Raw genomic sequence first — 25,396 nt, 5'->3', positions numbered from 1 at the left:
GGGAATTGTGTTTTGAGGGCATCAGAACAAACAGCTCCCCAGGTCAGCTTAGACTTGCAGCATTACCTCCTTTACAGCATATTGGGAATCCTGTCTCACAAAAAAGAGGAGTCTTGTCAGCAGAGCAACCTCTGAAATTGGCATCACTTGGAGAAGAAAGAGAGAGGAAAGGAAAAAAACAGAAGTCCCTTAGAGGATAGAGCTCTTATATCTATACTAAAAGATGTTCCTTGGTGTCACTATTATTTGCAAAAAATGTCAATTACCCTGGTCTAAAAATACACATTATAATTTTGCCCACTGAGTACGGTGGATGTTAATAACAGTTTCATGCTATGTACTGCTTTTAAACTGCATCTCACTAGAATGGTAGCCATCTACCTCTCCTTATGTTACTGGGGTGATACACTTTTCAGTGATTGCGTCTCAGTCCTGTGCTCAGGTAGACCAGAAGATCATGGCTAAGCTGCTGTACAGTAACAAGCAAAGTTAGTGATGTTTTCTCCAGCAAACATAGCCAGTGTCTCGCTAGTAGAGGACCTCTGACATACTGTAAGCTCTTGGAACAACCCCACGATTTTAAGAAATTGTGTTCATGTGATTAAGCCCAATTAGCCAAAGCTTGTGTGAGAAATGGAAATTCATCCAGAGGGTGTTGGGAAGTTCTGATCAGAAGGAGTTCAGATCTCCTTCCTTACCACAAGTGGGAACAACAGGGTGAAGAGAAAGAATCTGTTTGCAGGAAAATGTGCCAGCCTCTCTCTGTCAAAGTCAGAGAAGGCTTGGAAGGGGATCCCATCACTGTCCATAAATACCTGAAGGGAAGGTGCAAAGAGGTCAGAACCAGGCTCTTCAGTGGTGGAATTTCCAGATTAGGAGTGCTTGGGGATTTCATGGCCAGTCATCAATTTTGCGAGGCAATTTTCCATTTATAAAATTTTCTTAAGAAACTAAGTTTCCAAGGTTTTTTTTTTTTTTTTTTTTTTTTTTTTCTTTCTCCCCTGAGTCTACTTATGTCATCCTTCTGGACTTTAAAACAAAAGAGCTAGAAATTTCTGTTAAAAGAGAAAACTGGGATCCCCAGTGACATGAGAAGAGCCTTTGGAATCATGTTATCTCCTCAAGAAAAAAAAAAAAAAAAAAGAGAGAGAGAGCGAGAGAGAAAGGAAGAGTTATGTTTTATTTCCCAGAATTTCTGTGTTTAAAATTAAGGAGTTAGGTCATTGTCTCTAACATGGCCTGCAGATGTCCATTATGAACTGAGGGCCTCTTTTCTACCACTGCTGAAATGCTGCAGTAAGCCCCAGCATGTGGTTCCCTGGGCCTTTGCAGATCAAGGAGAGTTTGCCTTCACATTCACTTGTTAAATGATGGAAGTGAGCAGGTAAATGGGCTGGAGAGGCTGCTTTCTAAATGCCTAACAGGTATAAGGTATAAAGGTATGCATTTGGAGACTGATTTTAGTGAGTAAAGAGCAGGGAATGTTCTTCTGAACAGCAAATGCTTTCCTGTGAAGTAGTTACACAGAAAAAAAAATATTTTGTGGTTTTGAAAAGTAACTAATAACTTCAAAACAAACCCCGTAAAAACAGAAAACATTTTGCTCCAAAGCAAGCTACAAAAATTGATTTTTTTTTCCAAAACATTAAATATGCAAAACAAGTATATTTCTTTTCCAAGCTATGTCTTCAAACACGGTGTTTTTATTACTGGAAGAGACAAGCACAAAGTAGTAACTCAAAGTGCTCTCATTTTTCCCAAGAGCCCGAGTGTGACAGAAAGCCTCTATTAATTTTTACAACGTGATCGTGTTATTTACTACTCTGCCATTGCCATATTCAGGGCTCACTCAGAGAGTTTGCAGACATGTAGAGGTCAACAGGCCTCAACAAATACACAGAAGAAATTTCTTCATTGAGCCTCTCACTTTGACACATTAATGCTCTTAAAGTAACAAAATACTTCCCACACTGGCAATCTGGTCTCACAAATCTCTTTTCCTTTCTCAGATGAGAACCATCAGTCTTCAGGGTGGGAGAAAGGTCCAAGTATTTGGTTGGAAAGCTGAAATTAATTTTTTTTAAAATGAGTCTCTGCTGTCAGTACTTGCTTTTGTGTGATCCCTCTGTTGATCAGTTAGCCGTGAACTTCTGCTGTCACACTCCCTTGTAGATAATCCCATTTCCATCAGTGCTGCTCCTGACAGATTTTGTAAGAACTAAACTTTTCAGTGAATTCCTGAGTTGGACACTATTGCTGGCTCCACACTCCTAAAATGAAACTTAAAAAGGCAGGAAGCTCCCTGAAGTTATCAGATATAGAGAGACTGGTGAAGTGTGAAGATGGGTTACAGTCAGTAGGGTTTTTTCTTGCTTCTCTCTGCTATATGTAGTAAGAGAGAGTATGAATTAATCACAAAATTAAAAAATAAGTATGACTGGCATGTATTCTACTTGGAAATCTTAGAAATCCCTAAGGCCTTTGGCCTCAATTTGGGTTATTGGAGAACAGACCCTAGTATTTGGAGTATGCCCTCTGACTTAGATGGAGCTTACCCTGAGGCACACACACAGGAGACCATGCAGAGCTAATGAGGAACCACGGGCGTTAGAAACCATTTGGACAGCAGGAAAGAGATGGTACTGAACAGTACAAAAGAGTGAGATGAAGGCAATGCTCTTTCTGTGCACCTAGAAACTGTCCTGCCAGCTTTCGGTATGTGTGGAGCCCTCAGACATTGTGATGACAGGTGTCATATGGAACCCAAAATAACAAATAATTCCAGTCACTCACCTTACGGGTTAAAACTGGGCACAAGGGTTTTCAAGTGCCTCCGTCAGAGTAAAAGGGCTAACTGCTTTTGAATACATGAAGTGCAACTTCCTACATTATTAACAGCTCAGCTGGTTTTATCAGACCTACATAAATTGTAGCCAATTAAGCTGACAGTATGATCTGAAACATCATGGCTCTGATGTGATAATCAAATGAATTTTCTCCCCCTAAATTTAGTGCCTCATCATTTTGTTTTATAGCTTTTATTCGTTTCATTTGATAAGAGACTACCTAATTATGTTTTCACAGCCTTGTGCTCAAGAACCACATAAATTACTGCATCACCATGCTTTGGAATTTTTGGCATCTCATTCAGGATTTTGGCTCAATATTGCATGAGCCTTGTCATCTGCGTCGGGGAGCAGACCATCTACAAGTGCCTTATTTTGAAAAAATACAGCTTTTTAATGTCAAGGCTATCTCAATTCCACACTCGGTTGCAAATTCCTTCTGAGAAAAAATAGCATCATATAATGGCAGCAATAGGTAGAGCTCACCATGACAGTAATTCCAACTTCTGTTGGCTATTGGGCAGCACTACTGAGGAAATATTATTCTGCAGATTATTCTGTAGATATCTGGTTTTTGCTCTCCCTATCTGCTCTGGTTTTAACCACCTAATTCCCCCTTAACCTGCTGCAGCAGTCTGAAATACAATGTATTTCCATGCACTAGGAGAACAAACTACACAACATAAATAAACATTTCCCATGAGTCATACTTTGTTTCTCACATTTGATTTGCTGCAGCTTGTAGCTACTTGAAATGAAACTTAGCTGAACTAACCTCTACTTAAACTTGGGAACAAGTATAAACTCTGGGATTTTGTCTCTCCATTTAGTGGTTAAATTAGTGTGGCTGTGCTTGTTTCTTGCACAAATGGCTGAGCTCCATATAGGGATATGAATTCAATAAAAGCAGAATAAAACCCTCAGACTTGGTGCTCAGACCTCACGCCCCCACTTTGGTAGAGTTGTCATAGCATTGCTTTTAATTTAATAATGCAGTTATTCAATTGGTTAAAAAAATAAATCGAGTCCTTCATCTATTAGTTCTCCTGGGTCTTTGTTCCTGTTTGCTGCCTCAGAGCAAACCCTATCTTGAAATTGCTGTTCCTCCTGCATGGCCTTACAGAGTCTTTCACCATACAGAAATGTAATCTTGGCATGAACAATTGCTGCGACTGAATGCACTTAGGGAAGAAGTGGGCAGTAGCTGTACAGGGCAATAGCCTTGCTTGCTCACAAATGAACCCAGGGAGAAGCAGGCTAACTGGCCCATGTCAGCTGCTGTATGAGTGCATTTTGACAGCAGTGTAGCAGTAGTACTGGCGTACACAAGCAGATGGCAAAATTGCTTTTGCTGAGGAAACATCAAAGAACAAAAAGCTTCCCCCAAGCCAAACTGCTCTTGTTCTAAGGGAAGGACGTGATGACAGTAGCTAGATGGTGTTATTTCAAGGCTCTGAAAGGTACAGCCTTTGTGTATGAGACAAAACCAACACAAAGTGTGTGCTGAAATGGAAGATAATACAAATCTGAAGACTTGAAACTGAACATTTGAGCTTAAATAGGGAGAACACAGGGAAAAGCAAGCCTCTATTTGTTTCTGTGTTTGCAAATCATGCTGTTCTTGAGTGCAGTACCCTTCCAAAAGACTGTCAAATACTGGGATAGAGTATGTCCTCTGTTGAACAGAGCATCTACTTAAGGATCTCAGATCTTACACTTCTGTATTTCTAAATTTCCTTGATTTTGTAGTTTTGTCTGAAAATAGTTGAATTGATCTGTTTCTTCAGGGTTTGAATAGAAGCTTTTTTTTTTTTTTTTTGGGGGGGGGGAGGAGGGAGGGGAGGGGAGAGAAATCTTCCTCTCTTGTCCTTAAGACAAGAAAGGCTTTCCCTTTGAAGAAAAACAGCATATTTGCAGGTTTTTGTTGTTGTTATTGTTTGTTTGTTTGTTTTTCAACTCCCTTTGCTGAAAATAGAGTTAATTTGGATGGGTGTACCTCACATATTTCTTTTAAAGTTTAAGCCCATCATTCAAAAAGTACCAAATTAGGCAATGACATAGATTTTATAGAATTATAGAACCATTTGTAATCCTTTCTGCTCTGTATATTCTTTTATTATTTTACATCTGTGCTAAATGCATGTCTTAGATTTCCTTTTAGATGTTTGAACAATTATTTCAGGGGCAAATCAGTTGCCTGCCAACTTACTGCAGTTAAACGCATTAGTAAACAACACCTGAATCGCTGTTGAGCATGAAACCTCGGTGAGGATGTACATGTTCAGCTTAATGCACGCAGTGAATAAGAGGCTGAGCTTGGCCAAACAGCACTGCTCAGTTGCTTGTCAGCTTGCTGAGCTGCAGGGTGACATGATCACATGTCCAAGTGTGAAGTCATTTGCAGTTTGGTTGAAATTAAAGAAATCTATTTCCCTAAGGCAAGATGAGAAGTAGACCAATTAGCTCCAACACCATAAATGCCTTACCTTAATAGATGCTATGGAGGTGACTGAAGACTGGATCCCTGAGAAGCTTGAGCTGACCTGAGGCTAAAGGCCTCATTCTCGAGCTGAAGTTTCATTGTCCTGCAGTGATCTATGTAGGCAGCAGTTTCTGGTAGCCATGGAGGATGGCAGAACTACGTACCACACTGCTGTGGACCTATTTCCTTCAGAGAGACACTGAAAGCTCTTCATGTCCCAAAGTCTCTCTTTGCCATGGAGGTGGTGCTCTTGCATAATGGTCTAGTGGACAAAACTGCCTGGATGCTAGCTACCCTCTGTTTAACACCTACTGCTTGGCTGCCTGCACCATTAAACAGGGAAGCCAATGGGGAGCTAATGCCCCATACATACACAGGTGATGGGGCAGATATGAGTGGAGAGTAGATGTCCCAGAGCCTACAGCACTGACCTGGCAGAACCAGGCCACTCCTGCCTTGACTGCCGTGTCTCAAGGCCTGGGGGAAGGCCATCCTTGTCTTCTGCTGCCAGGTGCACTGGTATTGCTCAGGGCCAAGTCCTGGCCTCTCCCAAGAGGCAAGTGGCCATAAGGAGACATAAGAGGTTACAGGATAGAGTCCCCAGTTCTCACCCAGAGCCCCTGGTGTCTCTGTTCACATAGGTCCACTCGGAAACCTGCCCTGCAGAAGCCTACACCCCTGCCAACTCAAGGAGATGTTGCTGCATACACTGTTAAGAATCCTTGAGCCACTTCTGCAATCAGCATCTTGAGGCTTTAGGGAAGAGCTGTTTAGATACAGCTAATAGAAAAATAATTGAAAACAGTCATATTGTCTTCTTCTCTGGGGCTTCAGCAACATCCTGAGTCAGGAGCCATTAACCCTCACACTGGGTTGGAGTGTGAACCATCTCCTCCAGGTTTGTACCTGAGTACTTTCTTTAAAATAAACAGAAGAACAATTTGAAAGCACAGCGAGAGAAGGCATGTGCTGGTAGCCCCTCCCTTCTGCGTTGGCTCAGCGATTATCACATGCACCCAGGATGAAGGAATAAAGCAGTTCAACTCCTTCTTCTCCTCAGAAGGATTAAACCCCACATTTCTTGCCTCCGTGGAGACTGGAGACTACCTTGGCAGGGGGAGCCTTTTCTAGACTTTGAACTAAAGCAAGACTGCTGTGCAGAAATGAATTAAAATTAATCTGTAGACTGTGAGCCTGACGGCAGCTTAACAAGGAGTTCATTTGTCAGTAGGGAAACCTGCTTCCCTGTGCCTTAGCATGTGGACTGCTGTATGCCTTGTCTTAAGACTAATTCATGTAGCAACAGTTTCCTCAAACTGTGCTTTAAAAGAAGCCAGGGTGGCTGCTGCTGCGTTTTGTACAAAGCCTGATGCAACAGGTTCGGTGTTGAAGAGGAAGGTCTCTGTGGGAACCCACCACGCTTCTGGGTGCTGCTCAGTGTTACATGTCTCCCCATTACTCAGCTGAGCAGGTTTATGAAAAAAAATAGGTATCTGTAGACAAGTTCGAGCACAGTTTGAGATTATGGTATAGTTAGACCACAGTTTTGAGGAACACAGTTTTGGAGGGAAGCACCTAGGTCCCTGTTGCACCACAGGCAGTTAAACCACTAAGGTTCTGGCCCCCATTAATGAAGAGCACAATCCCATTGCCACTCAGTGGGAGCTATGCTCTTAAAACACTTAAGTGTGTGCTTCTCAAAATCCCACTCCAAATTTGTATGTGCGAATTGCATATTGTTCATTGTTAAGAGTGAATGTGCCTCTGTGTCTTTCTGCAACCCGATCCAGGACACATACTGATACAGCTGCATGAATGCTCCAAAAGGAACTGTTTTATGTAAATCCTGAGAAAAGCCTGTCTGCAGAGCTAATTGAGCAAAATAAATCTTTTCCACAGAAACTGTGGATCACATTGGTAAAAATTAAAAATCAAAAGTTAATCGGTCTTAGAAGCCTGTTTTTAATAGCAGCTCATTCCTCTCATCTTTTCCTTTTATTTTCCTGTAGAAAAAATACTTTTTTTTTTCTTCATTTTGTTTAGCCAAAAACAAATTTTGTGTTGTGAAACAGGATGTCATAGAAAATTTTAGTTTTACTGTATATCTTCCAGTCAATCCTAATACCTCATTTCTAAATGCTTGCCTGTTATAGATGGCAAAATCAAAAGGCATATTGTCAGTACAGTCTTGTACAGAAAACATGCTGCAATGCCTTCATTTATGTTTTGGAGTAGAAAACAAAAGAAAACATGTAATATTTCCAATACTTCCAATTTCCAACATTTCCAATTTCCAACATGTAATATTTCAAATATTTCAAATTTTCCAAAACATGTAATATTTCCGATGAAACATGTAATATTTCCAATAAAACATGTAATATTGGAAGCTGTAATAAATAATGAAAAACTATAAACACAACATGCATATATATATCTTACTGACGTGAAAGAGCTTCATATGTAGTGTATCTGTATGCATAAAATATTAACTATAAGCTTTCGAAAGAAGAAATAATTACCACATGACCTGCAGTAGCTTTAAGGAAACAAGATAATGCAAGGAATTAAGCGTATACTGCATAGACCAAGTGTCAGAATACACAGTTTTGTAATACAGTCAGTTTAATGCCAAATTAAATTAGCATAATTAGTATGATGTCATGGCTTCATGCCTATCCATCTCTGAAGAAGTCCTGTGAGTTGTGTCTAAGATGGCTGTTAAAGTTCACAAACCTGTTCAGACCTCTCTCTTCCCTATGGCAAGGGGGCCTCAAAATTCAGAACAAGAGCGTTACATACTCAGAAGAGGGTGCAGAGAATGTGGGTTAGAGAGACTGTTTCCTGTTTTTTGGCAGCTAGCAATCACTGTCTTATCACACATCCTTTTCCTTCTGTTTGCTCTACTTTTTAATTGTGTTTTGCTTCATGCTAAGTGCTAAGCATTAAAAAAAATAAAATAGTATTTGCAAAGTGCACAGAAACCTCCCAGTCCTGATCTGATATTTGATAATACCATACCTAACTTCCATTTCTTCTGTAACTATATTTGCAGGGATAGGACCATTGTCTCAGCCCCCTTTTTATTGCACATGCTAGAATTATATTGAAGTAAAACAGGTGGATGAATAGTACCATGATTAATCATAGTTCAGTCGTGCTGTGATATTATCTGTAGACATATCAGATGTGCACTATATTTATATAGAATGACACTGACACATTATGAATTCTGTTGAGAAGAAGCCATATGACCAGGAGAAAGCAGCATTTTTAGTAACTGTAAGTAGCACAGATAGTCAAATGTGGGCTATCTGCATTACAGCCTGGGTAAGGTGACAGAAGAGGCAGAATTCATGACGAATAAATTGGATATTGCTGCCCAGAGATAGAGAAGGCTGAGATTTCTATTTCCTTTTTTTGGAGAGAAGCCCCTTCTCAGTGTCTCCAAGATCAAACAACTTGCTGCTCTTGCATTAACAGCAACAAAATCAATCAAAGAGAGCTCAGTGACGAGTATTACTTCACAAGTGGTGGTGCTTGCCTTGCCCCAGCCCTGACACCCCCGCGTTCCCCATCCTTGGCCCTGCAGCATTGCCACATTGACAGGGCGAGACACATGGCTCCACACCAGCCTCCCATTTGAGGCCACTCTGCCCTGGTGCCTCAGGAAGGGCCACTGGGAAGAGCTTTAGCTGACAGGTCTGGCCCTGTCGTTGCTGGGCACATGTTCCCATTTAGTTGTCGCGCAGCATGGTGCAGTGTGTTGGGCCATGCCAGGTTTCACCTGTCTGAGTGCTGGTGAAATCCCTTTAAAATAAACCTGGATCTTGGCAGAGTGCTTGCTGCCCTGATGTCTGCCTCGGAAACAAAGCAATCCACCTGCAGAAACAACTCCATTGTAGCTCTATCTGTTGCTGCGGCCTGGCTGGGCAAGCATGCTGAGGCTGCAGGCCAGAGGACAGCAGGACTGCTCTTTGACAGCCCTGCTGGGCACTGCACTGACTCCGGGGCTGTTATTTTGTTATGGTGATTTTTAACTGCCAGAGAGCTTTCTGTGCTTACCAACACAGGCAGCTGGGCATTTCTTGCCATCTCTCTCTGTCCTTCTGGGAAGGGGATTAGTACAAGTTAAATGCTATTTCCCACCCTCCTCGGTAGTAATGTACATGAGAGGCATACCCTGCTGCTCCTTCAGCAGTCAGAAGTGCTAAAATGCAAAAGGCTCTTTTCTGACAGTTGTTTCTGTGTTTGTGCTTGCTATGTCATTAATAAAGGCTGTTTTTCAAAACATGAAGTTGTGTTTTTACCAGTGCTACGTTATGATTATAGTGCAAGACATTGCCCAAAGGGTTAATGCTGAATCGAGGTGCTTTACACCATGTATTGCTGGCGATATTTTTTATTTTTAGTTTATCATTAAATTAAATTAAACTTAAATTTAAATTAATTTATTTTAATTTAATTTAATTTTAGTTTTATTTTATTTTTGGTAGAGAAGACGAAATCATTGTTCGTGAGAGGTTAATCACAGTTAAAACAGTTACGTAAATAATGCATTGTGACCAGTAACTCTTATAGGCAACTAGAGGGCAGACTTCTAAAACAGTTCAAGCTAAGAAGCAGCTAGGTGTACCTTATGGTCTTCCCCAAAACATGCGAATTGTCTAACTCGTGGGGGTTTTGCATCTTTAACTGGCTAAATACTTTCAAAATACTGTCCTAATATGGCTCAGGAAGCCTATTTCATAAATAATAACAATAAATATTCATTGTTATGTGTCAACAGCCAAGTAGTTGGTATTCTAAGTCTGCTAATTATTATATCCAATAAATCTGAGTTGCTGTTTCCTTATCCCTCCCTATGTCTCGAAGTGGTTGTTTTCATCAATTGTGTTTTATTGTGTACTGGAAATCACTTTGGACTGAAGAAGCTTTTTTTAAAATTAATTAATTTATTTATTTTTATTACATGTGTCAGTATTGCTTAGCATCTGAATGGGGCTTGGCTTATGACCCATTCATTGTGGGATGTTTACAAAGACCCTCGCAGTGGCAGAGGAAAACAGAGAGAAGTGAACCCATGCGGCCGAATCACCAAGAAGCAAACTAAACAAACAGAGCCCCACCCCACCCACCCCTGGTTTTAACCTCTGGTGATCTAGTCTCACAGTCTGGGGGAGATGGGGCATACATTGTAATTTTTCAGAGCTTGGAGCTGTCAAAATGAATAATCTTGAAGAGCAGCATTTAAATGTTTTGCATCACACATCTGAATGAAGCTGTAAATCAATGTAGCGAGAAGCAGAGATGAGGCGGGGGTTGCGGGGCCAGTTTGGAAATGCCAATTTTATGTTATTCTGCAGAGCTGGGCCCTGCCCTCAGCAGGACCACAAACACAAGAACAGCTGGGGTTAAACCAGAGATTTTGAAAAAGAGACTATTTCTCCCCTGATTAGCAAGACTAAACTGTCTCCAGCAAATTCTGGGCAGTAGGAGTGCTGAGCAGGAATTAGGGTTTGGGAGTCTGGCACGCCAGAAGTTGTCGGTCCTTGGAAGCCCACCTCGAAGAGTTGCGCCAGCACCTTGGCAGGCTGCCGGAGAGCCAACATGGGGGCCGATAAGAAACTGCCCAGCCCAGTCATGCTCAATGTTCCACGCTGCATCAAGAGAATTGCTGAAAGCAAGATGTTTCCATAAAAAGTTACACTTCCAAAGCATAAACCTTTCCCAGTGGAGAAATGTTCCATCAGAAAATATTGGACCAGTTTGACTCTTGGCATACTCTAAAGTACAAAAGCTCATTGCATTTTAAATAAACTTCAACAGCTTCAGATCATGCCAACTCTCAAACAACAAATCAAGCAAACTCCGCTTTTTCTCCTGTAATTATCCAACCTAATAATTCTCTTGCCATTTTCCCCTTTCGCTTCACTGAAGGAAGAAAGGTTGTGTTTGCAGTACACCAAGATGCTGTTTGCTTCTAGTTTCATTGCCTAGGAATTTGAAATTCATGAACAGTCATGATATAAATACATACAGCTTTAATCCCAAATTATGTATGTACAAATGGCACTAAAATTCAATTACTCTCAGGACACACATGATCAGACTTCGTTTTGTAAAACATTTTTGTTTGCTTGGAAATGTTGCTTTCTAAAAACAGCATGAAGTGCACATTTTCTTCAGGGACATATGAAAGGCAAAGTCTGCCATGCAAAGGTTCAAACGTGGCTTTTGAAAGCCTAATGAATTAACGTCTAATGCTTAGACCTTTCCCCTCAAACATTAAAGTTCCATGAGAGATGGAAAGTGTCTGTGATGAAAAATGAATGGCAGAACTAGCATCCTGGAGGAAATGTGAGTCCTGAAGAACAATGAAATAAAAATGTTCAGACAATGTTAAAGTGTGGTAGGAACTGAAAAGTCAGGAAGCTAAGGGTGCGTGTTTATGTGTTCACTGGTGCAGATGAGTTAACATCCTGTACAGCCTTATATAGAATTATCTGAAGACTACAGCTTAAAACAATTTTCCTCTGACCATCTCATATCTGCAAAATTTTGTGTGGCTATGAAACTAATGCAATAATGCAAATTCACCTTGTGTACATACCAGTATTTCTCTGAAATAAATGACCTGACTATACACTTGAAGTGCAGATGAGAGAAAATTTGGTACCTATATCTTAATTTCTGAATACAAATCAGCACTATTAGGCTGTGTGTTCAGTCTTAACTGATTAGCTGATGCTTGTGTGAGTCATTTATCAACTTAATACTGTTTTAATATGTGCTTATTATTAAGTACTTTCTCAGGGTTTTTTTGAAAAGGAAAAAGCCACCAACTCCACAGCGTCATTAGTGAAGGGATCTGCTGGAGGACTTTATGGCAATCCACAGCATGCCAGTTTTGTCACTTTCCACAGTTTTGCCCCTGCAATTCTACCACTCCCACAAAATAAAAATACATTACCTCTTGCTTACAAATTTGTATTTAAAAATACAACTAATTTTATAACCCTTCTCAGCATGTGAAGACCATGCAGATACCAAGCAGTGTTCCTTACCACTGGGCATGCACTCTGAAGAAAATCAGCCAGCTTACATGTGGTACTAAGTGGCAGCCAGTGTGACAATAACAAATGCCATGAGCATTCAGGTGTAAAATCGGAGAACCTTTCCAGCAGCAGCATTTTGCTGGGTGATACATTGCATTTAGAGTAGCGAGAAAGTTTTGTGTATAATTTAAAGTTTAAATATTTGATTGGAGAGCTAGGACCAAATGAAGTGCAAGCATAAAAGAAGTCTGAGGCAAGTGCCTCAAACCATTGTTCACCATTTAACTATACAGCACAGTTTTGCAGTTCAGAGTTCATATGGCATGAAACAGCATACTCTTGAGGCTGATAACCCATCCCTACAAAACTTTTATTGCACTGTTTGACTATGATAAAACCACTGAAAGGATTTAACTGGAACAGTCATTATAAAACCATAAAAATGTCAGTAAAAATACAGTCACCTTTCTCAAAATTTCAGCCCCCTCAAATCAACCTTTTTTTTTTTTTTAATTTATTTTATTTTTTTTTTAATTTATTTTTCTAAAAAAAAAATAAACAACATAACTAGGTGGCCTGAATTTTCAAAGAAAAGCACAGAACATCTGAGGATTTTCAATTTCCTGAGACAGAATATACATATTTTTAAAATAAATCAGGCGCTTTCCACTAGAAGCTTTGTTTTGTTAGATTTCCAGCTTCCTGCCCACCCTGAAGAAAAGGAGTATAAGTTCTTCCAACACTTTCCATGGCAAAGTCAATAGAAGGGCAGCATGAGCTTTCAGCTGTGCTGGAATTGGCATTTGTCGTGTAGGGGCTTCAAGCCCATGACACTATGGGTTTGGTGCAAACAAGGGCCATTAAGATAGTTGCAAAATGCCAGAGCTACTACTGGCTGAGGATTTCCAAGGCTGCCAAATGTCCTTCTTCAGTGGGACAACCACTCCCTTTACTTTCAGGGGTGAAGCTATGACTAACGTGAGCAGGGATGCCATGAGAGCAGATGACAAGGTTTTGAGGAGTGCAAAATGACTTTGGTCCCACAGCTTGTGCTGCCCTATGTGGGCCATGAGAGAGGTTGGCTCCTTAGAGCTGTAGTGCTTGTGGTGGGTTATCTCATGAGGCTGCTTCCCCAAAGGCTATGCCCCCCTAATCATTAGTTGCTTTTGAAAACCGTGAATTCTGTTTTTTAGCTTTATAATAGTTTGGCCGTGGTTAATCCAGTTTGCATAGCACAGTATCAGTCATTATGTTCTTGCCTCCTCCTCCTGTACTTCACCTGCAGACACCTGTGAGGAATTTCCCCCCAGTTATCTCTGTGGTGGGCGACCAAGAGCTGACTGTAGGGAGTCCGTACAGTGAGAGTAGTCACCACCATATACATTTTCTCCTAGCTGGAAGCTTTGCTTTCAGAGACACATCCTGGTTGAGAAACCCCAGTCATGTAATTAACTCTCAGTAGGTGCATTTCATATTGCATCAATGAGTGCCTCCTTACAAAGCCTTCATCATTTTCAGCACACACAAAAAAAGATGTCCTGTTGTTTCAAATAGCACCACTTTTTCGGACTTTTTCTTTTAGTAGTTGGTTTTTATTGCTGCTTTTTACATACTTTGCCAATTATTATTTTATTCCTTATAGTGCTTAGCCTGGCTCCTGTGTATATCTTCAATCCAAAGGCATCACAGTTATGAGTCTTTTTTTTTTTTTTTTTTTTTTAATTTTATTATTTCTTAGCGGGACCTAGCAACTTCTTTTTATTTTCATGGTGCACCACCACCCAGGTGCTTTTCCACTGTCTGTTTTTCACCTGTGCCTGAAAGCTGATAAGTGGTTTTGGCTATCACTGGAGAAATCAATAGGCTTTGTAGCACCTCAAAGGAGGTAATAAGTATTTTGTGGGTTCTGTTCTTAGACCTTTACTTTCTTACTGATAAATTTGCTACAAAAATAATTCCTGAACTTTTATTGTCTCTGTAAGGCTTTGTCTTGAGAATCCAAATTGCTATTACAGGGAATGAAAATAAAATAAAACTAGACTGCCCTGGAAATTCCTTTCTAATCTTAGTGCTATAAATTTTTTACTACTTAAGCCCTTTAAGTCACATGGCTTCATTAACAGGCTGTTTGGACATACTTGCTCGTGCAATCAGGATGATACCTTAAAGGGGAACAAGCCCTTGAGCGATCCTACATAGAAAACTCAAATGCTTTTTTAAAGCAGAGGTGGTATAGGTGGATGAAAATAGCTTAACATGCATTCAGAGAACAATTTCCTCCCTATATTGATTAATAATTACAAAGGATAGTAATTATAGGTGCACACTTGCATGAACCTAACAGGTCTTAGTAAAGTGCCACAAAGGAAAAGCTGTATTTTTCCATTCTGAAGGTATTAATTTCAAAGGTAGTGAGTACTGCAGCACAGTTCTCATTGACAGAGGTACAAAGAGCTATTGCAGCTTCTCATCAACAATGTTAATCAAAGTATTTAGTATATACAGCTCGGTATTTGGTTCCCATTAAAAATCATAAATGACCTCATGGACTTACAAAGCAATTGAAATTGAGTCTGAAAATCTTTTCATAGGGATGACATTTTAGGTTAAAAGATGTCAGAGGGTAAACATTAATGAAAATCATAAAATTGAAGCAAAAAAATGAATTTAACATGATGCTACAAGCACTGTTTTTTTTTTTTTTTTTTTTTTTTTTTTTTTTTTTTCAGACATATAAACTGTGCAGAGAGAACATGAAAGGTAGTTCCAGTGAAAGTCACAGCAGAGGTAGAAATGACAATAATAAAAACTGTATCAGAGCTTGTATGTTTTCTTTGTAATACCATTTTGAAATGTTATGCATAATCAGTCCTCATCAAGTTAGTTTCTATTAACTGCTTCCCTATGATAAACCTCAAGATATGCTTTCACAATTTTAAGAAACTGTTGATTTTCATCCTGAAAACCAACATATTTATTGCAGCAAATTTGCTGTTGTGAATCATTAAGCTAAAAAATGTGTTCAGTAAGGTGCTACTTCATTTAAATAATGATAACTAGCAGCCCATGTTGTATTGCTTTAGGTGGCTTTCTGATCTGAGCCAAGAGCTGCCCAAACAAAAGAAAAAAAAAAAAAAACAAAAAGAAACAAACAAACAAACAAACAAAACAAAACAAAACAAAAAAACCACTACTGATACAACTGAGTAAATGATAGAAAAGTTCAGAGCACATTTCCATGATCTAGAGTATAATGTTTGTGACATGATACAAACACTAAACCTTCTAAATTAGTACTAGTCATTTGTTATGGGAAGAATTTCTTTCTTTTTCCCTGGAAAGGCTGAAATCTGGTCCTTGGCCTTTTAGGAACTGCATATGATATGTGCATCATTTGCATCTTGGTTCTAATAATCAAGAGAAAGGAAAATCAGTGTAACTCCATGAAGAATCATAGCAAATACAAATATTTCAATTGTATATTTCCCAAAGACTTCAGCGGTCTTTGTTCTTGGGCATGTCCTGCTATGTGACGCACTTCCCAGGTGTGGGGTGGCTGGCCTGAAGCTCCTTGCTTTGGACACAGAACCAAGGAGCTCTGAGGGCTCTAGCTCCACCTACAGATTGGAGGGCTGCCCAGCTCCTTACTGCAAATCCACAGCTGGGCTGGGAGCTTGGAAATACCAGAAACCTGGATAAGCCCAGAATTTCTGTGTGATTCAGAACCTCAACATGTAAGAAAGAGCACTGAAGTCCCTAGACAGAGGAAGGACCTCAGTTTCCAAGTTTGTGGGACGCTGTCATGGCTTGGACCCTCTAAGAGCTGCCATCTCAGTTTGGCTCGCCAGTCCATGGCAGGGATCAAGGCTTGAGGAAAAAAAAAAAAAAAAAAAAGTAACTTGAGGAAAACTTCAAGATGTTACACGCTGGGCGAGCCAGCTGCACTGTTGTCTGCTTGATATGAGATGCCTGCAGCTGAATCAGTGAGGAACAAATTTTCCACCTGAAAAATTCATAATGGATTGTTTCCTTCTGAATAAGAACTGTTCCCAAAGAACAACCAATCCATCTTTTGTATGACTAAGATAGCATAAAAGATTCCTTAGTATTCAACTAAAATCACGGATTTTACCTTTGTTACATGATTAATTGACTGACAACTCATTGAAAATATTGGTCATTCAGGGAACTGATAGGATTCTGTGCTTACACAGTACTTGATTGCTTTAGAAAGTTAAAAAATATCTGATGTATAGGAGGTAAAAAAGCCTAGCTGCTTCTTCATCTGACTTAAACCGGGAATCCATGCACAAACCTCACCATAAAAAAATATTCACGTCTATGATTTTGTGTTTCTTGTTCATGCTTATTAGCTCTCCGTGAACTACTTGCATAACACAGCCACTGTGCCCAAGTAGTTGCAGTCTCCAAATAACTAAGGGAACAGCTTGGAAACCATGCACAGTTTAATACAACTGCGCTGAGTCAAAAATCCTCCAAAGAGCTTCCAACACATACTGTTATCTAATCTGTCTTTTTTACCACTTAAACTGTTATGGCAGCCATTAGGTCAGTGCAATGCCATTCTTCTTAATTGTGTTATGTTGGCTAAGTGCCCAATTTATACCTTTCAAAAATGTCAGAGATTTGTTCCTTACTTGGCAGGAGATAAATTTGCTGCCATAACATATTGATCTGAATGACCTCCATTCAATAGCTGTCACTTCAGAGCCACCACATTGAATTTCTCTCTTTTGCAAGTTTCTTTGCTGACTAAGCTTTGTGTCAGTGTAAGTAACAAGATATAATGTGTGGAATGCTTTTGCTTGGCTTTTATTTATTTATTATTTTTGCTGTTGTCCTAAATGAAAAGGTCTATTGTTATTGACTGAACGTGGTCTTACACAATACTCTGCTACAGCTTCCTTGTGTACATACTGAACTACAGAGAGTACAAAGGGTCAACATTGCCTTTGGCTGCCCATCCTACACTGTCTGAAGACAGACGTAAATTAATTGGAGGAACAACACGTGTGAGAAAGCACATATGGCTTTCAGGATTTTTTTAATGACAAAGATAAGAAAAGCTCATTATCAAAAACAAGCAAAAAAAAAAAACACTTTCATATTTCAACACTTGTGTCTAACATTCTTTGTCAGATAAATCTCAAAAAAAAAAAAAATCTGACCCTCTTTGTATTGAAACTCTGTTTGTATGTGTGTAACCTGAATCTCTATTTTTTAGCTGCTTCCAATATATTTCATTTTACTGTAGGTAAGATAAAGAAAAAAGGGAGAAACTGTTTAATGTTTTCAGTATTTCACAGAATCACACAGTGTCAGCATGGCAGAGGTTGGAAGGGATCTCTGAAGGTCATCTGGTCTGACCCTCCTGCTCAAGCACTGCCAGCTAGAGCTGGTTGCCCAGGACCACATGAAGAAAAGATACATATCAGAGACAATATATTTGAGATGTATGAGAGGTGCTCAAATACGTGAGATCACTACTTTTATCCTGACAGAAACTTAACAAATAATTGAAATAATTTGCAAAAAGCATGCAAGAAAGCAAAACATGTTTTAATTTAAAGTAGACTTTTTAATTTAGTTGACCAGCTACCACTGAGAGGGATTCAAATGATGAACCCCCCCTTTGCAACCTGAACCCTCTTTCTGATGCCCCGTCACAGTACAAGTATGTTCACCTGGAGCACATTTGACTTCCTATTGCTTCTTCCGCTGTCCATACGGACAGTGACCCAGACATGATATAAATATTGAAGCAGTTGCACAGGAGAAGATGATCTTTGCAAGTGGTGCCCACTGACGGGAAGTGAGGGCAGTTGAGTTAAAGCAGATCCTTTGGCACTTCAGGTTACTATCTCAGGAAGGACAAGGCTTTTATCAGCTGAGAAATAGAACTGGGGAGTCAAAGAAGATAGTCCAACTTTATTTCACATTCCAAATTCCCTAGAGTAATCAGAGAAAGCATGTTGGTGTATATACCTTCTTTTCACAAAATTTTCCTTCTGAAGAGTGGTGTGTTGGGAATTCTAGGCTAAGTCTGCTCCACACTAATAAAAGTTCATGACCTCTGTCCCCTTCTTACCTTACTGAAATGAATACCCTTTTCATTCCCAGGGTGCTTATTCACCAGGAATGCCCAGATGTCACTTAAAAGTTGTGGGAATGAAAGCCTTTCCTGGGTCTCCTAACTCCAGGAAGTTGTTACCTTCATTTCCCACTTGCACTTTTGAAGAGACATTTTTGATCCTTTTAATCAAAATTTTCCTGTGCAAAATTTTCTCCAAGTAGTCATGCTTATTGACAGTATGTATAGCCCAGGGTACGTAATGAATGCTTTCAGATTATTATAATCTTTAGAGTTTATATGTTTTAAATTACGTTTCGCTGCTTGTTGAAATAATATTCTAAAGAAAAGACCCAGTTCTCCCACTGTAACCCCCCATCCTCTCCCAAATAAATAGAAGACTTCTTGCTGTCTTTTCTTAAATATTGCATGTATGACTGTGATAGTGGTGAGTAAGAGATCTATAAATGGGTTCTGGTGAGGAGTAAACATCATGTGGTCGTTCACTTTGGAAGCTTGCTGAGTGGGAGGCATTTACTGAACCTTTGTGCACTTGCTATAATCACTGATTTTCTATGAAGTGCTAATGGTATATGTCTGTTTTCTCCTTTGTAAGGGAACTTCTTATAAAACCAGCTGCATTACCAGAATCTTAGGGTTAAGCATATAGGGCTGGAAACTGTTCAGATAAAGACAAATTTTACTTAGCCTTCAGGTGATTCATGTTCAGTCTTTAATTACATAATATTAGCACTGAACATGGTCATTTTATTGCATATATGGAGATATAGCCAAAATCTGGATTTATTTCTTATTTCTTCTACTTTCAGCTAACATGTTGCAGAAAATACCGACAGTTTGAAATTACTGGTGCTTTTTTTTAGAGGAAATCTTTTATCTGTTTGGAGTTAAGTAGTTTGGGTAGATTTTCAGGGAAAAAAAAGAAAAAGAGATGCAACATGAAAAACTATGCCTTTGGGAAAAAAAATGAGCTTTTAAAATTCATTAATTTATTTAGATATTTGTTATCAAGTTGCATCTGTGTTGAACAACATATAAATTAAATGATTTCTTACATAAAAATAGTAGCACATATTCCCGTGGTTGGAAAATGCTGGGACCCAACATTTTTGCCACAGAAGCTAGCATTGGCATCTCATCAACTGCAATCAGAGCCCTGCAGATTGTCAAAATGGGAGTGAAGAAAGTCTCTAGGGCTGAAAAAAAGCCTCTTTCCATGATTTAAGAAAGCTCCAAAGCATGTGCTTAAGTCTGTCCTTAATCACGACAACATTTAAGCTTGCATTTGCCGTCAAGTACATACTTTCCTATTTTCTTTAAATGGCAGAGTGTTGTTCAGTAGAATAAGGTTGATTGGAGTGGCAAGAGAGGCACTGGTAGATAAGCTGCAGCGGCTGAAAGAATAACCAGGGAACATAACTGTGAGGATTATTAATGTACCATAAGCAACCTATTTTTGAGTTTACAGACTCCCATTGATCTCTGGAGGAGTTTGAGCTCTAAAAATAACACACCTTTGGGAGCTGGGAGAGAGAGAATTGTAGCTGGCCAGAGGGAGGTCTGAATGGATTGGAGCATCACGGGGAGATAATAGAGGGTCCACTGACTGCCAAGGGAGTTCAGGTAGCAATTATAAGCAACCAGAGAGCGGGAAGTACACCTGAGAGAAAGATAATATTATTAGCAGATGTTAAAATAGCACTGCTTGCCAGCAGTGTGCTTCATACAAAATTTGAGAACAGTGGGCTTGATTTTCCTCAGCACCTGAGCTCTGAGGCAAGGCTTATCATGACAATTTGTTTGGTCCTGCATTTGGATGGCAAGTGGCAAGGTGCTGGTGGCTGTAGTATTTTTTGTTCCTTCTGTTAATTAGTCTTCCAGGTGAATGGCCTCCAAGAAAACTGGGTTTCATTGGATGAGAGCCACTATATCTTAGTTGTGACTGAGAGGACCAGAGACATCAGACCTTTTTAGGGGATCCAATGCCTAGTGAGAGTCCTGTGCCATGGGAGGGGGAAGAAGAGAGGTTCTTGTTCAGCTGGATGGGATGTTGTGCCAGCTGGGAACCTTAAGGCCTGAGGTCAAAAAAGTATTAAGTGATATCGAGATCAGCAGGAGCTGGGTGCCAAATGTCTGTGAGCCATGAGAAAAGGAAAAAAAAAAAAAAAAAAAAAAGGATTGAAAACTGGGGAGGGAAAAGGGAGTATTTGATGTAATAGAGCCTGAGGCTAAAAGTAATTTAAGTAAGTAGCCAGCTTACTTGTATTGTTAACCCCACTCAGTAATATGGCACTTAACACATTTTTATTTCAGTCTGTTAGCACTGGCAAGCCCACAGAGAAGCAGGGGCAAACAGGGACCTTGCACCTTGCCCACAAAACCATCCTGACCCTCACGAGCAGAGGACAAGTTCTCCTGGGACCAGCAGAGGCTCTGCCCAAATTCACAGACCAGCTGAGGGTAGAGATCACCTAGTGCAGCCCCTGCTCAGAGCCGTGGCAGCTCCAGCAGGCTGCTCCAAGGTGTGTCCCAGATGCTGGGTTTCTCCAGGGGTGAAGACTACCCAGCCTCTCAGGGCAACCTACTCCAGTGCCTGAGCACTCTTACAGTTGAAAACAAAACAAAACAAAACAAAACAAAGTTTATTTTCCTGTCCATATTAAATTTCTTGTATTTCAGTTTGTGCCTGTTATATCCTGTCCTGTCAGTGGGCACCAATGAGGAAAATCTGGCTCTGTTTTCTTCATACCCAAGATCTCTGGGGTTTGGTGCCTGGGTGTGCATGGCACAGAACAGTTGGTGCTACAAGCTCAGGAAATAAGGAAAAGCTAAACTACTTGGAAAGTAAGGTAGGGGAAGATGAGCATGGTGCTCTTCTGTGCAGGGCACACATCTTCTACAGGTTAACACCTGCATGAAACACAGCCTTTTCATCTGAGGCGATGAATCTGCTGGAAAGGTGTAAAAAATGTTACATAACCCCATAAAAGAGAATGTTGAGTTACAGCTGTCATTCACTCCATGAACCTGCCCACAATATATTTAGAGATAGAGCATGGCATTGGCCTATTTTGGTGGAAGAATCAGGAAACCCTTGTGACACCGAATGCCCAATTATGCTTCTGGGTGCCCACTGCGTTATGCACACCGGCGCTAATAGATACCCTGTATTCTGAGACCAGGCTCGAGCACTTGTGTTTAATCATAGCTAGTAATGTTTTATCCACCCACCACTGCAAAACAGTCACCTTGTGATATTCAGGAACAGGCACGGCACAGTTTGAAAGAGAAAGAGAATACTGGATTGAAACGCAAGGAGAACGTGTGTAGGCAGGCGGTAATTATACAGGACGGGATTACACGTGCGTGCATATCCCGGGGAGCCATCAAATACAGCTCTAAGGTTTGATTTTGGTTTTGAGATCTGAAGAATAAGTACATAAAATTACCTGATTGGAAGGAAATTTCAGCTGAAGCAGACTAGCACATTGCCTCACTGAGTCAGGTTAAGAGATGATTAAGTTTGATTGCTAATGGCAGGAGTGTGCCAGTAGCACTGTGTTGTTTTTTGACCTCCTTCCTTAGGACATCGACACCCCCTCACTTTTCTCAAGCCCAGTTAATTAACTTTTAACTTCTTTATTCAAAAGTCACCAACACTTTCAAGGAGTTTGTATAAACCATGAAGAGTTCTTCTGAAGAGCACCTCTTTTCTCCAGTGAAGTGTTTCTTATCAAAGCTTAGCAGTCCCAGCCTTTTGAATGTCCCTCCAATATTTCTTCAAATGTGTACAGCTCCCAGCATGTTCAGGAGTGGCAAAACTCCAATTTATGTAACACATCATCAAATATAGAAGGTTGTAATTTTTCACTGCCCTATGACTTTTTCTTTACTTTCTGAGCATACAGGCTCATGAGTTCAAGAAAATTTATAAGAAATTAGAGATAATCTTTCACCCCAAATATTTACATCCTATTTAATTAAACATATACCCTATGAAAGGTAATGTCTTGAACTTTTCACAGTTACTTTCAAAACCTCTTTTCCTCAGTATTGAACCATCTGGAACCACCGATATCAGCAGCAACCACTGATACCTCTTAACTTCAAAGAGAACAGGAATAGACCCTATGCTGGGTTTCAAATTAGCTGTGGCAACATCGGGAAGAGTCACTGCAGACAGGTCAATGGAAATTGCTCATTCTCCAGACAGCAGCTAAACACCCCTCTATGTTGCTTCACATAAGTAAATAAATGAACACTGATAGGATATATAAAATTAGGACAGAAAATACTGTGCTGCCACATCCAGAATACTGTGTTCAGTGCTGGCAACTCCTGGAAATTAAAGCAGGAGGGGAGGATTGAAGATGTGACAAAAGTAGTTACAGGGACAGATAATTTCCAGAAGAGAGGTTGAAAAACCCTGCGACTGTCCAGTTTGGAAAGGAGACAAAGGAGACTTGCTACCATTCAGGGGTCAAATGGACAGAACAGAGAAAGCAAGGGAAGAGGATAATCAATGCAGTTGAAAAAATATATATATATATATTTATATGCATCTTAAAATATTTGCATGTGCCACGGATAAAAGTAAATACTGCTTTGATTTCTAACTGGCTGATATGTCCCTACTAAATCCTAAATCCTGCCGTGCCTTGCTGCAGGATTTACTGCTTGCACTTGCAAAAGCAGTGCAGGAGCCTCCCAGGGTTGATGCATGGCTGGGGCTGGGGCTGGAGCTGGAGGAGTTCAGAAGTCCTCCATGGCCCACCAGCCAGCTGGGGGCAGCAGGGCAATGGGATGGGGCAGGAGTGGCAGATACCCTGTACTGAGGACAAAACGTAACTCTGTAAGGAGATCATGAGCTCTTAAGTCATGAAGTTTCATCAGATGGAGATTTGGAGAGTGGGTGGAAATAGCTAGTGGATCAAAACGATTTGTTTCACACCCACTCTGTATTCCCCAAGCTCAGGTGTAAACAAGTACACTCAGTGAAAGCAAAATTGCAGGTGCTGGTACACCCCCTCACAACTTACGGGTACTTCTCTGCATTCTCTCAAAACATCTGTTAGTTCCCCAATAAATTATTAATTTCTGGTCTTGTATTTGTCACACAGGTCTGACAAGAGAAACCGAACAGATTCCAATGAATGGAGATCGTCTGAAATGTTTTATATATCTGTATGAAGACTATGAACTTCCTAACTCTGCAATACCCCATAGGAAGCATCTTCTTTGTACATTTATGTCAACACTTTCTTCTTCTCCATTTTGTTTGATATAGAAAAGTAATGATAAAATAAAACAGAACGCAGTAACTAATACTGAATGTGTATATATTTAGGAATGATTTTAATCTGAGAACAGGGAATAGTGTAATTAGAAGTTTGAGCAAAAGTGGAATAAACACTTTTTAAAAAAAAAAAAAATCATTATTTGCAATTAATTTGGTTTCTTTCCTTTTGAAAAAAATCAACATGGAAAAAAAAAAAAGAGTTTAAAAATGATTTCACAAAATGCAGAATGAGTGAGGAATGTAATGTCTGATTTCCAGTTTTGTATTCCTGGTTTTAGAATGAGAATCATGACTCCTGTGTAATGGGAAGATAAAATATTAAAAGGGGTGGTCTTTATAGTTAGTTTAGTTAAACTCTTCTCTCATGGCAGAGCCGAAGTATTTCTTTTTCCTGGGAATTTAAAAATGCGCTGATGTTCTGGTATTTATGCTTCACCCTTACATTGTACAATAAAGGTACACGACATGAACTAGCTGACAAAAAACCTGCAACCTTTATACAAATAAACAGGTCAACCGCCTTGAAGGAACATGTTCCCGAATGCAAGCTCAAGGATCACTATCTTCAAAAGCACAAATAAAAGGGGGACATTGAAGTACTGATGCTAAGTGAAAATCATGTATGATCACACCAACATATAAAGAATAGTCCCTGACACTTGTTTTATATGGAACTGTACATAAATGAAGACTGTTCAATGCAGATTCTATTTTTGGAAATGAGATCTTATTGTTAGAGAAATTTAATACACTGTGTCTCCTTGGTCTCTCCTGTGTTGTTTACTGTGAAGGGATGAGAGGAGCTGTTTTGTAATAATATTCTTCTACCATTGATTGAAAATATTCTACATGCTCTGAAACTCTGCCTGGCTCTTGTTTATTTAGTTAAAATAAAGAAGATTATTCTGGTTAGAAAACAGGTTTCAAGTTGAATGTTGCTAACAATGACATACATTTAATTCTTGTCTGCTACATGACCAAATACAAAAATTGACTGGCAATATTTTTATATTTTAAGTTATATAAGTCTAAATGCATTCCTTGGAGGCAAACATCCCCAAAAGACAGGTTGAAGTGAAAGTGTCAAGAGGCAGAATGCCTCAGGAACACCTTTCATTTACATACTGATGAGATTAACATGTCTATTCAATCAAAAATGAACAATTTTCCCACACACTGCACTATTAGTCACTGATATTGGACTGCAGTGTTCCTGTCAATATGGAAGTGATAAAAAGAGCAGAAAACACAATCCTTTGAGCCAAAAGCATGTTGAAGGCGAGATGAGTCAGGGACTCAGCTTTTATTATGCCTTACTTCCTTTAAAAATACTTCAAAGAACTGCAGGAAGGTAAAGCCACATTTTCCCTCTCCTTTCACAACTAGGAACATTCATAACTGAAATTGCAGAGCATGGGAAGAATTGGGAGCGATGGGGAAGCCCCATTAAATAAAATAAAATAAAATGAGTAACTGTTTAGTCCTGTCAATCCAGTCTGAATTTTCTTTCCCATACAAAAGGTTTTACTTATCATTGTCCCTGAATTGTCCTTTGGTTAGTAGATGCCTATTGTTTCCTTCCATATGTTAGTAGTGCAG

The 25,396-nt window shown here is 39.8% G+C and overlaps 1 protein-coding gene across 2 annotated transcripts in view; it reads left to right on the top strand.

Moving 5' to 3' along the window:
• SMPX (small muscle protein X-linked) overlaps nucleotides 1–24,564 on the top strand; it is a 40,302-nt gene extending 15,738 nt beyond the window's left edge. For both annotated transcript variants that reach the window (XM_084306604.1, XM_084306608.1), the window contains exon 5: nucleotides 23,619–24,564. The gene's annotated coding sequence lies outside the window, so the exon portion shown is untranslated. The remainder of the gene's footprint in view (nucleotides 1–23,618) is intronic.
• The last annotated feature ends 832 nt before the right edge of the window (nucleotides 24,565–25,396 follow it).

Source organism: Netta rufina, assembly GCF_964035555.1.
Source record: "Netta rufina genome assembly, chromosome: 1".
Lineage (NCBI taxonomy): Eukaryota > Metazoa > Chordata > Aves > Anseriformes > Anatidae > Netta > Netta rufina.
Note: the sequence above shows the minus strand (reverse complement) of the source record. Positions and strands in the feature narration are given on the sequence as shown.